The 14,339-nt window shown below is 38.8% G+C and overlaps 1 protein-coding gene and 1 long non-coding RNA gene across 5 annotated transcripts in view; one reads left to right on the plus strand and one right to left on the minus strand.

Moving 5' to 3' along the window:
• The window catches only part of EDNRA (endothelin receptor type A), a 104,473-nt gene extending 90,796 nt beyond the window's left edge, over nucleotides 1-13,677 (minus strand). The window contains exon 1 of one of the 2 annotated variants that reach the window (XM_070245848.1): nucleotides 13,528-13,677. The gene's annotated coding sequence lies outside the window, so the exon portion shown is untranslated. Of the gene's footprint in view, nucleotides 1-6,917; nucleotides 7,176-13,527 lie in introns of those variants that run through there. The other variant, XM_070245843.1, reaches the window with a different exon arrangement.
• The window catches only part of LOC138923295 (uncharacterized), a 70,805-nt gene that overhangs the window by 38,204 nt on the left and 18,262 nt on the right, over nucleotides 1-14,339 (plus strand). The window contains exons 3-5 of one of the 3 annotated variants that reach the window (XR_011436752.1): nucleotides 3,843-4,113; nucleotides 10,097-10,119; nucleotides 12,232-12,395. This is a non-coding gene — a long non-coding RNA (uncharacterized lncRNA). The remainder of the gene's footprint in view (nucleotides 1-3,842; nucleotides 4,114-10,096; nucleotides 10,120-12,231; nucleotides 12,396-14,339) is intronic. The other 2 variants (XR_011436751.1, XR_011436753.1) reach the window with 2 other exon arrangements.

Genomic DNA, 14,339 nt, shown 5'->3' on the forward strand with positions numbered 1-14,339 from the left:
TTACAAATGTTTCTTCTTTCATTAGTTAACAGGTATTTAGTATCTGTTTTTTTTGTGTCTGGCTTTTGTCAAGTGGCTGGAGGCACTCTGAAGTAAATAAAACAAAGTCTCTGCTTTCATGGAGCTTATATTCCAGAGAAGGCAATTAGTCAACAAACAAGTAGGGAAATGAAAAAATAACATAACACCATAGCATAAGACCAATGAAGAAAAATAAAGCAGGGTAAGTGCTGGAGAGTAAATGAGAGGATGACTATCTTAGATAGGCCAGCCAGAGAAGGCTTCTTGGACAAGGTGACACTTGAGCAGAGACCTGAATGAAAAAGAGGAAACAGCCATGGAGCTAGCTGAGGGGTAGAGCGTTCGAGGCAGAAGAAATAGAAAGTGCGAAGGCTCTGAGGTGGGTGCATGCTGGCTGTATTGTAGGACTAGCAAAGAGGCCACTGGGGCTGGAGCAGAATGGATGAGGGAGACAGTAATGAAAGGTGACATGAGAGGTTGTGAGGGGCCAGATCATGCAGGGCCTCATAGGTCATAGTAAGAACTTTGGCCTTTATTCTGAGGGTGATGGAAGCCATGGGAGGGTTCTAAGCAGAGGAATGACATCATCAGATTTATATTTTCAAAGATGTACCTCTGGCTATTGTGTGAACAATTGGCTGTAAGGAGCTGCGGTTAGAAGCAGGAATCCCAGCTGAGGCTGTTGTGACCCACATGAGAGGTGTTGCGGGTTGGACTGGGGTTGTAGTGGTGGAGACAGAGAGAAGCAGTTGGATTCAGGATACATTTTGAAGCAGAACACCAGAATTTGTCGATTGACTAGATATGAGGGGAAAGAAAGAAAGGAATCAAGAATAACTTTAAGATTTTAAGCTTTAATATGTACATTTAATTTCTGTGTAATATTAATCAATATTTCTGAAGCTAACAATGCCTGGGCCTTTTTAGCTTATTGTTTTAATTAACTCAACATACTGTTAAAATTTTTCTGTATCTTCAATTTTATTTAGCACTACTCTTATGTGAAAAATAATGGAGTTTATCTATTTTTTTTAACATAAAGGGTACTATTTCATACTTTTACCACTTTCTCACAATTAAAAACAGATGAAAAGAACTATGAAGAAAACGTTGATATCAATGACATCGTAATGTCCGTTGTATTGGTTATGACTGTATGTTGCAAGTCACAGAAAATCCCATACAAACCAAATATACAAGTGAATATTTTGATTTACTTAACGGGGAACTTCAATTGGTAGTTTGGATTTCAGACATAGTTGGATCCAGGGCTTCAAACAATCGCATCGACTCTCTGTCTTCTCTCTGTTGCTGTCTCTGTTGCTGTCTCTCCCTGTTTGTCTGTCTCTCAGTATTGCTTATCATGACTCTGTTTTATTCTTAGACTCTCTCTATGGCAACATATCCCTAGTGGCCACAAGCATGCTTACAGCTTGGGATCAAAGTGCAAAAGAGACATCCTTGTCAACCCCTCAGAAAGGACTTGGATGAACCCTTCTTGGGTTGTTGTATGAGGAAGATGAATTATTCTGATTGGTCAGCCTCGGTGATGTGTCCACCACCTATAGCAGGGAATGTAGAGTTTTTTTTGGTATGGACTCAATAGAACCACAGGGAGAGCAGGAGGACATTTCCCACAAGGACACCACGCCACGCTGCCAGCCTGCCTGTGGCTGTGAAAGTGATTCCACTAGAGAAGAGCCTGGGCAGTATTCGTAACACAGATGGTAAGAGCTGAGCAGTTCGATGACTTTTAGATCCCCAAGTGAGCCTAAACTCCTGGGATTTTTCATTATTCAGTCAATTTGGCTTAGTAAGACTTAAGTATTTTCACATCCAGTTAAAAATTTTTTCTTGAATTATTCCGTGAAGTAAACACACACACACACACAGACACACACAGACATAAAACCACAGAAATAAAGAGACTTACTGAAGGCTAAGGAGGTAGTCAGTGGGAAAGGTAGGACCAGAAAATAGGCCTTATTTCTGAACCATTGCTCTTGTCCCTGGAGGAGACTACCCTGAGGATCAGGGAGTGGGCGGTCACGTCTGACCATTGGAGATGAAACTCCTTGGTGAATGTGAGCCTCTGACTGTGGGGCCGGTTTCAGGAGTGAAAATTAGGGACCTGAGTAAGCTTGGCATTTAGGGAGGCAGGAGGGAGTGGGAGAGGACGACAGTGATTTCTCCATACTTCACGCTGCCTAAAAGCATCTCACAGAGGTTATGTTGGTACAGAAATTAAGGTGACAGAGAGTTCTGGAGTTTATCAAGTTACATAGTGTTCAGTTCAGTGTAGTGGTTAAGCTGGTAGGCTCCGGGGGCAATTTTGCTAGTTTCCTACATTTACTAGCCCTGTGAGCTCTGGTAAATTACATAACCTTGCAAAACCTTAGTTCCTTTATCATTAAAATGGCGGACAATACTATTTACCTCAAAGTAGCTGTTTGTCCATCCCTTACCCCGAACCTGACTTGAATTCAATGTTCATACTTTGAATGTAGGATGAGCACCTATTTCCTCTCTTAATCTCTCCTACTCTCTCTCTCTCTTTCAAAACTTTTTTAAAATTTAATTTTAGACTTAGAGAAGAATTGTAAAGATAGTATAGAGAGTTCCCGTGGTCTTCACCCAGCTTCCCGTAATGTTAACACCAGACATAACCAAGACACAATTTGCAAATCTAAGAAATTACATTGATACAATATTCTTAACAGAGCTAAAGACTTTCTTCGAATTTCTTCAGTTTTCCACCAATGTCATTTTTCTGTTTGAGGATCCAAGCCAGGATTGCACATTGTATTTAGTTATCATTCCTTTTTAGTCTCCTCAAATCTGTGACAGTTCCTTTGTCTTTCCTCGTCTTTTGTGACCTTGAAACTTTTCAAGAGTGTTGGTATTTGGTAGGATGCGCCTCAATTTGAGTTTTTCTGATGTTTGTTCGTGGTTAGATTGAGGTACAGACCTTTCTCTCTCTGTTTAAATAACTTCTTTCCTGGCTACCCTTTCAGAAATACTGATGTTGAGTTTTTTAGAATCAGTATAGCTCCACTAACGAATGAAAGATAAGTTGTAATTGTATCCCCTGTAGGAGGAGAAAGGATTGGAATGAAGCGAAATAGCTTTTTTTTTTTTTTTTTAAATGGTTGGAAAGCTCCTCCTTAAAGAGAATCAGTAATTACCTTTAGGCCAAAACATGATTTTGAGGCTGTTTTGGATGATTTCTTTTGTAAGAATATTTAGTTATTGAAGGGTGGGTTGGGCTGTGAGAAATAGATGTTAAGTGCTATTGCAAGCAAACACAGCCTAGGCGAAGGAGGTTTGTAAAGCCATCGTGCTGAAGGCTTTTCAGAAGATGTAACTAAATTTGGATTAAAAACAGGTGTATTATGACATCTGTTATTTCTATTTAAGGCAACGCTAAGTTTATTCAACAAACATTTATTACCCATTTGACTCTGTTACATGCAGCTCATGGTGCATTGATGTAATATTTGTGGGAAGCATGAAGGAGTTGTATATACAGTCGATTTTCGTTATTCACGATAGTTATGGTCTATAAAGTTGCCGCGAAGAGAGAATGAGCAAATACTGAACCATTGCTCCAAGGGAAGATATGGAGTTAGGTTCCTGTGAGCCTCTGGTCACAACATTTTTGTTAGCCAGGCAGCATGTAATCTTGTTTGTGTGTGTTGCTCTTTAAAGACACCTTATTTAGCATATATTGCTGTTGATTCATTAACACTGAAGTCACAGCCAACAGCACTGTAACTCATGCCCGAATGAAGCTTATCTAACACCTGTATTTTTTCCCTAAGGTACCTCGCAGCCTTCTTGTGCTCAGGAACACTAGACAGCTCTTCAGCACTGCACTAGGTGGCCATTTTAAACAGTGAAATCACTGACAAAGAGTACAAAAATGTGAAAAATGTGGCATTAAGGACACCGTGAAAAGGACACTTGTTTACCGTCTGAGGACTGAAACAAGAAGGCAGAGCATCGCATATTCAATCTTACCTGGGACCGTGTGGGTTGTGCCTCAAAATTTTCCTTGCGCTGAGCATGTTCACAAATGATCAGGAAAGTGCTGTGAGTATTGATTTTGAGGTTGCAAACAAATTTTAGCAGGTAGACAAATTCACAGAGATGGAATCCATGAATAATAAGAATTGGCTGATTTCTTCATCCACACTGTGTGAAGTAAGAGTTATCTTTATCTCACAAACTAAAAAATCTCTGAGGTTTAGGGAGGCTGAATCACTTCCCTCAGGCTAGCCAGCTAGTTAGTGGGGTGGATGGAAGGTTAAGGAGTCTCCTCTAATTCCAAAGGCAGTGCTTCCATCTTTGCACTATGTCTCTCACTGTGTTGAGAAAGCTCAGCTGTCTCAAAGGACACATTCTGCTGTCAGCCAGGTGCTGTTCTCTTACCTATACAAGGTTGCGATAAGTGAGCCATCTCCACTTAGGTGCTTGTCCCTAGACTGGCCACAAACAGGATTTAAAGTCTATTTAACCAAATGGGTCTCCTTCAGAAACATATATTTTATTTCCAATAGTCTCAGTTCCTGGATCTTTCTTATAGGAGTTACAAGTTAGTATTCTAGGAGAACCGTTACTTTGTCATCTTTATTAATATGACCTCTCTCTTCTCAGATGCTTTTTCCTAAGAAGTGTGTTTTCCCACATTATAAAAGTGATCCATGCTATTTTAGTGAACTTTGAAAATGTAGAAAAGCCCAAAGAATAAAATACAAGTCATCCATATTTCTTACATCAAGAAATAATCGTTATTAACACTGGGTGTGACTTCTTCCACCTGTTGTTTGCTTTATGTGTACATGTCTATTCAAACATATATACATGGTATTAAGAATTGGGGTCATACTCTATTTGCTATTTTTAACTTTTTCACATAAGACTATATTTTGGAGATTTCTAAATATCATTGTATGGTCATACTATACTTTATTGAACTATTTAGATTGTTTTCAAGTTTAAGGTATTTCAAATGCATTTTTTTTTTTTCAGGAAGACTAGCCCTGAACTAACATCCGCTGCCAATCCTCTTCTTTTTTTGCTGAGGAAGACTGGCCCTGAGCTAACATCCATGCCCATCTTCCTCTACTTTGTATATATGTCGGACATCTGCCACAGCATGGCTTGACAAGCGGTGCATAGGTCTGCACCTGGGATCCAAACTGGCAAACCCCAGGCTGCTGAAGTGGAATGTGCAAACTTAACCACTGCACCACTGGGCCGGCCCCTCAAATGCATTTTTAATTGAGCCTTGTTTAAGAAGAATATTAGCACATATTCCTAATTATTATGTGGAAATAGAATTGTGCATCAAAGTGTATGGACATTGTAAAGACTTTTTGATGATTATTGCTAAGTTTCTTTCAAGAAGCTTATATTAATTTACTTTTCCCACCAGCTGTGTCCAAATGCCTGTGTCCCTACCTTTTTGTAAGCAGGACATGACCTCAAGGCTTTACCTTAAGTTGCTTCATTTTAGCATGTAAATACCTTTGAAATTATATGAGCTGATACTTTATTTAAAAAGCAAGATTTAAGTTTTTAGAATGCTCTCTAACTGAAATGCACTATTCAGATTCCATTTCTCCCAGCAATAGGCTCTATGTGCCACGTGGTTGTATGTACCATCTAGTGAGAGGGCAGGGCGTCCCAGGGCACACCCACAGAGTGAGCGAGGAGGGCAGGGGAAGATGAACCCGTGAAGGAGACAGAAACAGAAGCCAGAAAGATGCCCAGAGAACCTGGGGAGCTGGATGTCACAAGAACCAGGATGATGCCATTTCCATAAAGCTGTAAAGTTTCCATTACACAACAGTGTAAATGCTTCAGAAAGGATTCAAAAAGTCATGTGAAACAAGAGCTAACAATTGTAGGTTTAATTGAGCAAAAAGGGAGGAGAGAAATCTGGAGTACCGTGGGCTGAGGTGCATGCGTCAGAGGCCTGTGTTTTTGCATATGCCTGTTTCTGTTTAGTTCCTGCTGGATCTTTTGGAGTGTGTGTGGGGGGAGTGAATGTACAAACATGGGTTATTCTGGAAGCAGCTGGCACAATTTGCTTTAGGCCACCTGCTTTGGGGAAACAGCAATTCCATAAATGCAAAGAAGCAAATAATTGCAGATACTATCTGTCTGTTTTTGAATCACCATAAAAGGCCAATTCCAATTTTGTTCTAAAAATGGGCAAAAGTTTTCAGCTGACCCATCATTGATGAGACCTTTTAAAGATGAATTTTCATCCATACAGTAACAATCCGAACTCTTAGCAGGAGGCAGTCAGTTCTTCAAGTAGTAAGTTGGTGGTGTTTCCTGTTAGTACCATCCCTGACCTGTGGCACCAATTGAAATGGCACTTTTATTTCAGTGAGTGACACAGGTTTACATTTGGTATCGAATCCTATTTCCACAAATCCATTTAGAAAGAACCACAGAAACCTGTGTTTTGGAAACGATAGAGCAGGCATTGCTGAAGTTAAGAGCTGTGCCCTGAATCCTAGTGTCTACTCAGATGCTTCCTGGTGGCAGGGACACTTCCAGGTGGGAAGAATGACCTATACTCTGAAGGGTCTCTTGGGACTACCTGGGAAGAGCTGACTTAGATCTGGAGAGCATGGAGAGTTCTTTACCCTCTGAGCTTTTTCTGACTTTGCCTGAGAAGAGAATGTGAGATAATGGAACAAGAATAATGATAGTGCCGCTATTAATAGCTAATACTCACTGAGCAATTACTCCGTTCTCGGCTACGTGCAAAGCCCTTGACAAGTGTTATGTAAGCAGCCTTCACCATAACCCTTATGAGATATGAGCCATTAGATTTTACAGACGAGTGAAGTGAGGTACAGAGCAGTTAAGTGACTTGCCTGGAGTCGCTCAGCTAGTGAGAGGTGAAGTGCAGACTCAAACCTTGGTCTTCCTGACTCCAGAGCCCTCCTCTCACCCAGTGCTACCTCTTCTGCCTGTCAGGGGCCCGATGTCGAGCCTGGCCCGTGGTAGGTGCTCTGATGTCTGTTTCCTTCTTTTCTGGGTAGTGGTGGGCTGGAGCCGCAGCCCTGTTCTCTCTTGTCAGATAGGGTGGCCACACACTAAGAACACTGCCTGGACGCTGGTCAGTCTGCACTGGAATGACAAGCATGAGGAGGGCAAAGGTTGCAAGGCCCTCTGGACCCTCTGGGGATTCGAGAACATTATATAACCTCTGAGTCATTTTTTTTGTATTGCTCACATCCTTAGCAGCAGTTTATGATTTTTGTTATTAACTAATTCTTTAAAAAAATCATTTAATAACTGGCGTTTCTTTACCAGCTGAAGACTGATTGCTGTGGTTTGAGGGGGATGGGGAGGTGTCTGGAAAGAATGTTCTTTTTGTCTGAAACCCTAAAATATGCTGTGAGGTGAATGGGGAGGAGGTTCTTCCTGTCAGTTGGGAGCCGAACCAGGAAGTGCTGAGTGGGGCTGAGATTCCCTTCCAGAGGTGGAGGGGGACCTGGCTCTTTTTCTCTTTACACAGAGACACTGAATTTCATTGCTGCTTCCAGTGCCCGAAGGCCTGAGGGAAAATGGAGAGGGTCCAAAGAGAAAAGCTAAAGGTTATGGTTTCTTACTTCCCCGCTCAGCTTTTGCTCACTGGGGAGGTTGGTGGAACTGTTCGGAGCACCAGAGCCAACTCCTTGCTGGATGATGGGGGTGGAATGGCGCCTTCCACAGGTCTCTGAGGGAGAAACAGGAATGGTTAGTGGGAAGCCGCCTCGGGCATCGGGGGGCCTGACCATTGAGTCTTCTTCAGGGCCCAGCTGGGACGAAGGGTACTTGGCTCTTACCAGGAGTGGAAGTGCATTCAAAGGCACACATAACTTAACAGTCCTTTTAAAACAAAGAATTAAAAGCCTAATCCCACTTTTGCCTTTTAAGTATAGCGTAGGTGCCTAAATTTGAACTTTGGTATTGTAATTAAATTATATTAATCAGGTTTATATCTATAAGGCCTATGGGCTTCAACTACTTTGAGGTATAGTCTAGCACCCAAGGAAAGAAAGTGAACTCCGGAGTCAGACTGGCTGGGTTGGAATCATGGCTGCAGTGTTTCCTGGTTGTAGGCCTTGGACAAGGCACTTAAGATCTTAGAGCCCCAGTTTCCTCATCTGTAAAGTGGAGTTAACAACAGCACCTACCTCATAGAGTTGTTGTGAGGGTTAAATGAGTCTTAGGAAGAAGAATAATAATAATAACAATGATACATGTAAAGCAATAAGCTTTATGTAAGTGTTAGCTATTCTCATTTTTATTATTGTTGTGTTAATGTTACAAAATGGCATATGCTTGGGGGTGACTTCTTACCAAGACTTCAGCAAAAATTGTTTGTTAAGGAAGTCAGTTGATAGATTTCTCTATGTTCAAGATTTATGTAAAAATAATGGAAAGTCCACAATGAGATATCACTTCACATCCACAAGGATAGCTATAATTAAAAATAAAAAGCAAAATGGAAAATAACAAGTGTTGGCCAGGATGTGAAGAAATTGGAACACTTTTAGATCGCTGATGGGAATGTAAAATGGTTCAACTGCTGTGGAAAATAGTTTGGTGGTTTCTCAAAAAGTTAAACATAGAATTACCATATGACCCAGCGATTCCACTCCTAGTTTTATATCCAAAAGAAGTGAAAACAGTTACTCAAACTAATACTTATACGTGAATGCTTACAGCAGCATTATTTACAATAGTCAAAAGATGGAAACAATCCAAATGTCCATCAATGAATGAAAAGGTAAGCAAATTATGGTGTATACCCACAATGGAATATTATTCAGCCATAAAAAGGAATTAAGTACTGATCTGTGCTATAATATGGATAAACTTTGAAAACATTATTCTAAGTGAACAAAGCCAGGCATAGAATGTCATATATTGTATTATTCCATTTATATGAAATATCTAGATAGGTAAATCTATAGAGACAGAAAACAGATTGGTGGTTGCCAAGGGCTACGGGGAAGAGGGAGTAGGTAGTAACTGCTTAATGGGTACAGGGTTTTATTTTGAGGTGATGATAATTTTTTGAAACTAGATGGAGTTGGTGGTTGCACAACATTGTGAATTTACTAAATTTTACTTTGACCTTTGTTGTTGTTGTTGTTGAGGGATATTGGCCCTGAGCTAATATCTGTTACCAATCTTCCTCTTTTTGCTTAAGAAAGATTGTCTCTGAGCTAACATCTGTGCCAATCTTTCTCTGTTTTGTATGTGGGATGCCGCCACAGCATGGCCTGATGAGCAGTGTGTAGGTCCGCACCTGGGATCTGAACCTGCGAACCCCAGTCTGCCGAAGCAGGGCATGTGAACTTAACCACTAAGCCACCAGGCCGGCCATGCTAAATGCCACTTTAAAGTGGTTAATTTTGTGTTACCTGAATTTCACTTCAATAAAAAAAATACAAAATGAGATAAGCTGTTTCTGATTATAGAAAACAATGATCTGGTTCACACTATTTTAAAAATTATTGCTAAAATTTCTTTCTATGACATGTCAAAATTTGTTTCGCTTTATTGTTATAATTTACATATAATAGAATGAAAAGATTTTAAACGTACAGTTCAGTGAGTTTTGATGAATGTATAGGTACAAGTAACTATTACCTGAATCAAAACATATATTTCCGTCACTCTAGAAAGTTTCCTCATACGTTATTCAAATAATTAATTTGATTTTGATTACCAAAGAATATTGTTACCTTCTAGAAATAGATTCTACAAATAGGATCAATATTACGTACTCTTCGTATCTGGCTTCTTTCACTTAGTGGAATGTTTTGAAGATTCATTCATACAGTTTTGTGTGTCAGTATTTCATAACTTTTTATGCTAAGTAATATTCTTTTGTATTAATATACTGCAATTTGCTTATCTATTCACTCATTGCTGAACATTTGGATTGTTCCCAATTTTTGTCTATTATGAGTAAAGTAACAAATGAATTATGAATATTCTTGTATAATTCCTTTTGTAGAAATTAATTTTCTTTTTTTTGTTGGTAACAATTTAGGAATGAAAGCCCTGGCTTAAAAGGTAAGTATATATTGACTTTATAAGAAATTGTCTGTTTTACCAAATGTACTTCCAACTACATTGTATTTCTGATTGCCTTGTAACCTTGCCAATACTTGGTATCATCAGTCTTTTTCATTTTAGCTATGTGTTTTAGTAAGTATGAAGTAGTATCTCATTGTGGCTTTACTTCGCATTTCCTTGATGCCTAATGATATTGAGTATCTTTTCATGTACTAATTGACCATTCATATATCTTCCTCTCTCTTCTTTTCAAATATTTGAGGATTTTCTAGATATCTTATTTTTATTAATTTCTAATTTGGTTCCACTGCAGTTAAAGAACAATTCTTTGAAATTTCTTGAAATATCTTAGGGAATGTGCCATGTGCACTTGAAAGGGATATACATTCTGTAGTTGTTGAGGATAGTGCTCTCAAATGTCAGTTTGGTCAAATTGGTCAAATCTTTATATCCTAATCAAGTTTTTTCCTATTTTTATCAATTACTGAAATATGAGCAATAAAATCTCCAACTATAGGGGCCAGCCTAGTCGCATAGTAGTTAAGTTTGTGCGCTCTGCTTTGGCAGCCCAGGGTTATCAGTCTGGATCCCAGGCACGGATCTACACACCACTCATCAAGCCATGCTGTGGTGGCATCCCACATGCAAACTGGAGGGATATTGGCACAAACATTAGCTCAGCAACAATCTTCTTCAAGCACAAAAAGGAAGATTGGCAACAGATGGCTCAGGGCCCATCTCCCTCATCAAAAAAACCCAAGCAAAACAAAGCTCTAAATATAATTGTAGTTTTGTTTCTATTTCTTCTTTTCATTCTGTCAATTTTTCATTCATTTACTTTGATGCTTTATTATTACTTGTATACAAACTTAGGGGTATTGTATTTTTATGTCTGGTAATATTCCTTATCTAAAATTCTGCTATGTCTAAATTAATGTACCTACACCAACTTTCTTGTTTGTAGTGCTTGCATTATATATGTTTTCCCCTCTTTTAATCTCAAACATTCTGTGTCCTTATATTTAAAGTGGGTCTCCTTTAAACAGCATATAGCTGGGTTCTGATTTTTTTTTTCTTTCATCCAGTCTGACAATCTCTGCCTTTTAATTGGAGTCCATTTGCATTTGATGTTATTAGATGGGTTGAACTCTGCCATCTTGCTATTTATTTGTCACCTCTGTTTGTTTTCCTTTGTTATTCTTTCCTTGTCTTCCTTTAGGTTAATGGAGAATATTTTCTTTTTCTTTTCTTTTTTTTTTGTGAGAAAGATTGGCCCTGAGCTAACATCTGTTGACAATCTTCCTCTTTTTGCTTGAGGAAGATTGTCGCTGAGTTAACATCTGTGCCAACCTTCCTCATTTTATGTGGGATGCCACCCCAGTGTGGCTTGGCAAGTGGTGCTAGGTCCACACCCAGGATCTGAACCTGCGAACCCTTGGCCACCGAAGCCGAGCACGTGAACTTAACCACTATACCACCTATCACACTTTTTCTTTTTTAGCTATACTTCTTTAATTTTTAGAGTCTGCTTTTATGATTAAAATATGTCATTTATCCTATCACAGTCTTCCTTGAATTGATATCATAATTCCTTAACTATACGCAAAACAATATAATTCTTTTTACGCTCTCCCATCCCACCATTTGCTCTAATGTTGACATATATTTAATTCTACATACTGTATAAGCCCCACAAGAGACTGAAAAAGGCAAGTCATAGAATGAATGAAGTTATTTGCAACACATATCACCAATAAAAGGCTTGCATTCAGTATACTTAAAGAACTACGAATCGGTAAGGAGAACACAACCTATTATAGAAAGATTTTAAAAGATAATTTAAAAAAGGAGAAATTCAGATATCCAATAAACATCTTAAAAAAGTGATCAATTTCATTAGTTATCAGGGAAATGCCAGTTAAAATCATGAGATAGCACTACATACCCAACAGAATGACTCAAATGAAAAAAAAAAACCCTCTCATACACAGCTGGCGGGTGTGTAATTAGTACAGCCATTTTGAAAAACAGATTGGCATTGTTTTCTAAAATTCAAGATACTGAGGTCTCTATAACTTATCAGTTCCACTTCTATTGAAATGCATGCAGATAGTTCATTGCAGCCTCAACAGGAGCAAGCATCCCAAGTTTCCATTAACAGAAGAATGGACACATAAATAGTGCATATTCATCAATGTAATGCTATTCATTAAGAAAATGAAAGAACTACAGCTGAACGGATCATCATGGACAAATCATACCAACATAACGAGGTAAAGAACTCACACTCACAAAAGAATACATACTGTCTATGACGCCATCTTTAAAACGCTCAAAAACTATTTAGGTATTTAGCATGTATACGTGAGCTATAAGACTATAAAGAAAAGCAAGGAAATGATAACTATAAAAGCGGATACACAGATGTTTACTGCATAATAATTTGTTAAGTTGCAAATTTTTGTTTTATGTACTTTTCTTTATGTGTATTTCACAATAATGAAGTGACAACCAAACCTGATTAGATTATTCTTTGAAGGATGACAGTGACACTCCCCTCCGCCCCCACTGAGCAGATCCTTTACTTCATAAACTCATTAGCCAATAAATATAAATATAGACTTCTCTCCACTTTATCTTAAAGAGGTATATTTTGAAGCCCAGGAAATGGACCTTTTTTCAGACATAATGCACATTTGAAAACTTCTTTGGGGTTTAGCACAGTGCTAACAATTTGGTGTCAATAAATGAATTAATGAATGGGAAAGTGACCAATGTAAGAATATAAAGACAAAGAAGAGAGAAGAATGTGTGATGAGTTGCTAATCCTTTTAAGTTTCTTTCACTTGGGATCGTTGGCATTCCATGCTGTCTACTTCAATTTTGCTTACTCTGTGTTTAGAAAAGTAGTTACAAAATTTTGAAAAGGGTTGAGTGGGATCTTAAAAGTCATTTGGTCCAAGCAGTTACTGATAGACAACCCAAGTCAGATGGCTGTACCCCTCCCTTATGAGCACTGTCTTTGAGTCAATCCATTCCTTCTCTGCACAGTTTTGGGTATATCCATGTTTTTGGCGTATAGCTGCCTTATATCCCTAGGTCTCCAACCAAAGCAGTCATGAAGATACAAGGAAGAAACACCCTTATGATGAAAATGTATTTGGGAAAAGGTATAATGCTTCTCTTTTAGCATTATTTTTTTTATAAGCGCTATAAGCATAAGGACGCTGAATAGCTTGCTCATGATTGTGTGAACAACTCAAAACGTCAGCTGCTCAATAGAGTTGAGTGATCAAATTCTTAACTTCGGCACAAATAAAGACTGTCACATCAATGTGCACCTTCCCATCCTGCTAATCATCCTAATATTTTAGTTAAAGCCATACGATTTAGCAGAGTGCTTACCTGAAAGGCAGGGTAGATTTTGTATTTAAACACAAACACTCACACATATGAAGAGGTGACAAGAAGCCAAACACATCCCTCTAAGTCTAGTGGAAGTCCTCCCCGTAGAAAACTGCAGGCAGGGGCACAGAGGCTCCTGTTCTATTGCTTAGTGAGACTGGATGCGAGACAGAGCAAATCTCCAACAACACACACGCACACACACATACACACATTCACATCCGCCCCTTCCAAGCCAGCGTGCCATCTAAAACCACAGCACAGTGAGTGGCGATCTAAATTCATGGGCAGTTTTGTGATGACTCCTCATGAAGTTGGCCTGTTCGTGAGGAAGAACAGCTGTCAGTTATGCTTTTCTTTTCTTGCACTAAATTAAGTGAACTTGGATTAAATTCCAAAAAACAAAATTTATGAAGTATTGAAAAAATTTTGCATATCAGCCCTGTAAGCTATATATGTTTTAACTTTAGACTCTGAGTGCTGCCTTCAAAAAAATAATGTAAAACCATTTCCCTTGGGCATTTTTTTTTATCACACAGTAGTTCTATAGCTCTTTTTTACTACATGTTCTCTCCCTCTTCAGAAAGGTAAACCTAGAGTAAACTCTGAGTTCTGACATTAATAAACAGAAAGCTTATTGATAAAAAGTCACTCACGTGAGGTACAATCCTTCCTTAGTATCTGCAGGGGATGGGTTCCACAACCAATGTTTGCATAGAACCTAGGAACATTCTCCTGTATACTTTAAATCATCTCTAGATTACTCACAATACCTAATACAACGTAAATGCTGTGTAAATAGTTGTTATACT

The sequence above is a fragment of the Equus caballus genome, chromosome 2, assembly GCF_041296265.1.
Source record: "Equus caballus isolate H_3958 breed thoroughbred chromosome 2, TB-T2T, whole genome shotgun sequence".
Classification (NCBI taxonomy): Eukaryota; Metazoa; Chordata; class Mammalia; order Perissodactyla; family Equidae; genus Equus; species Equus caballus.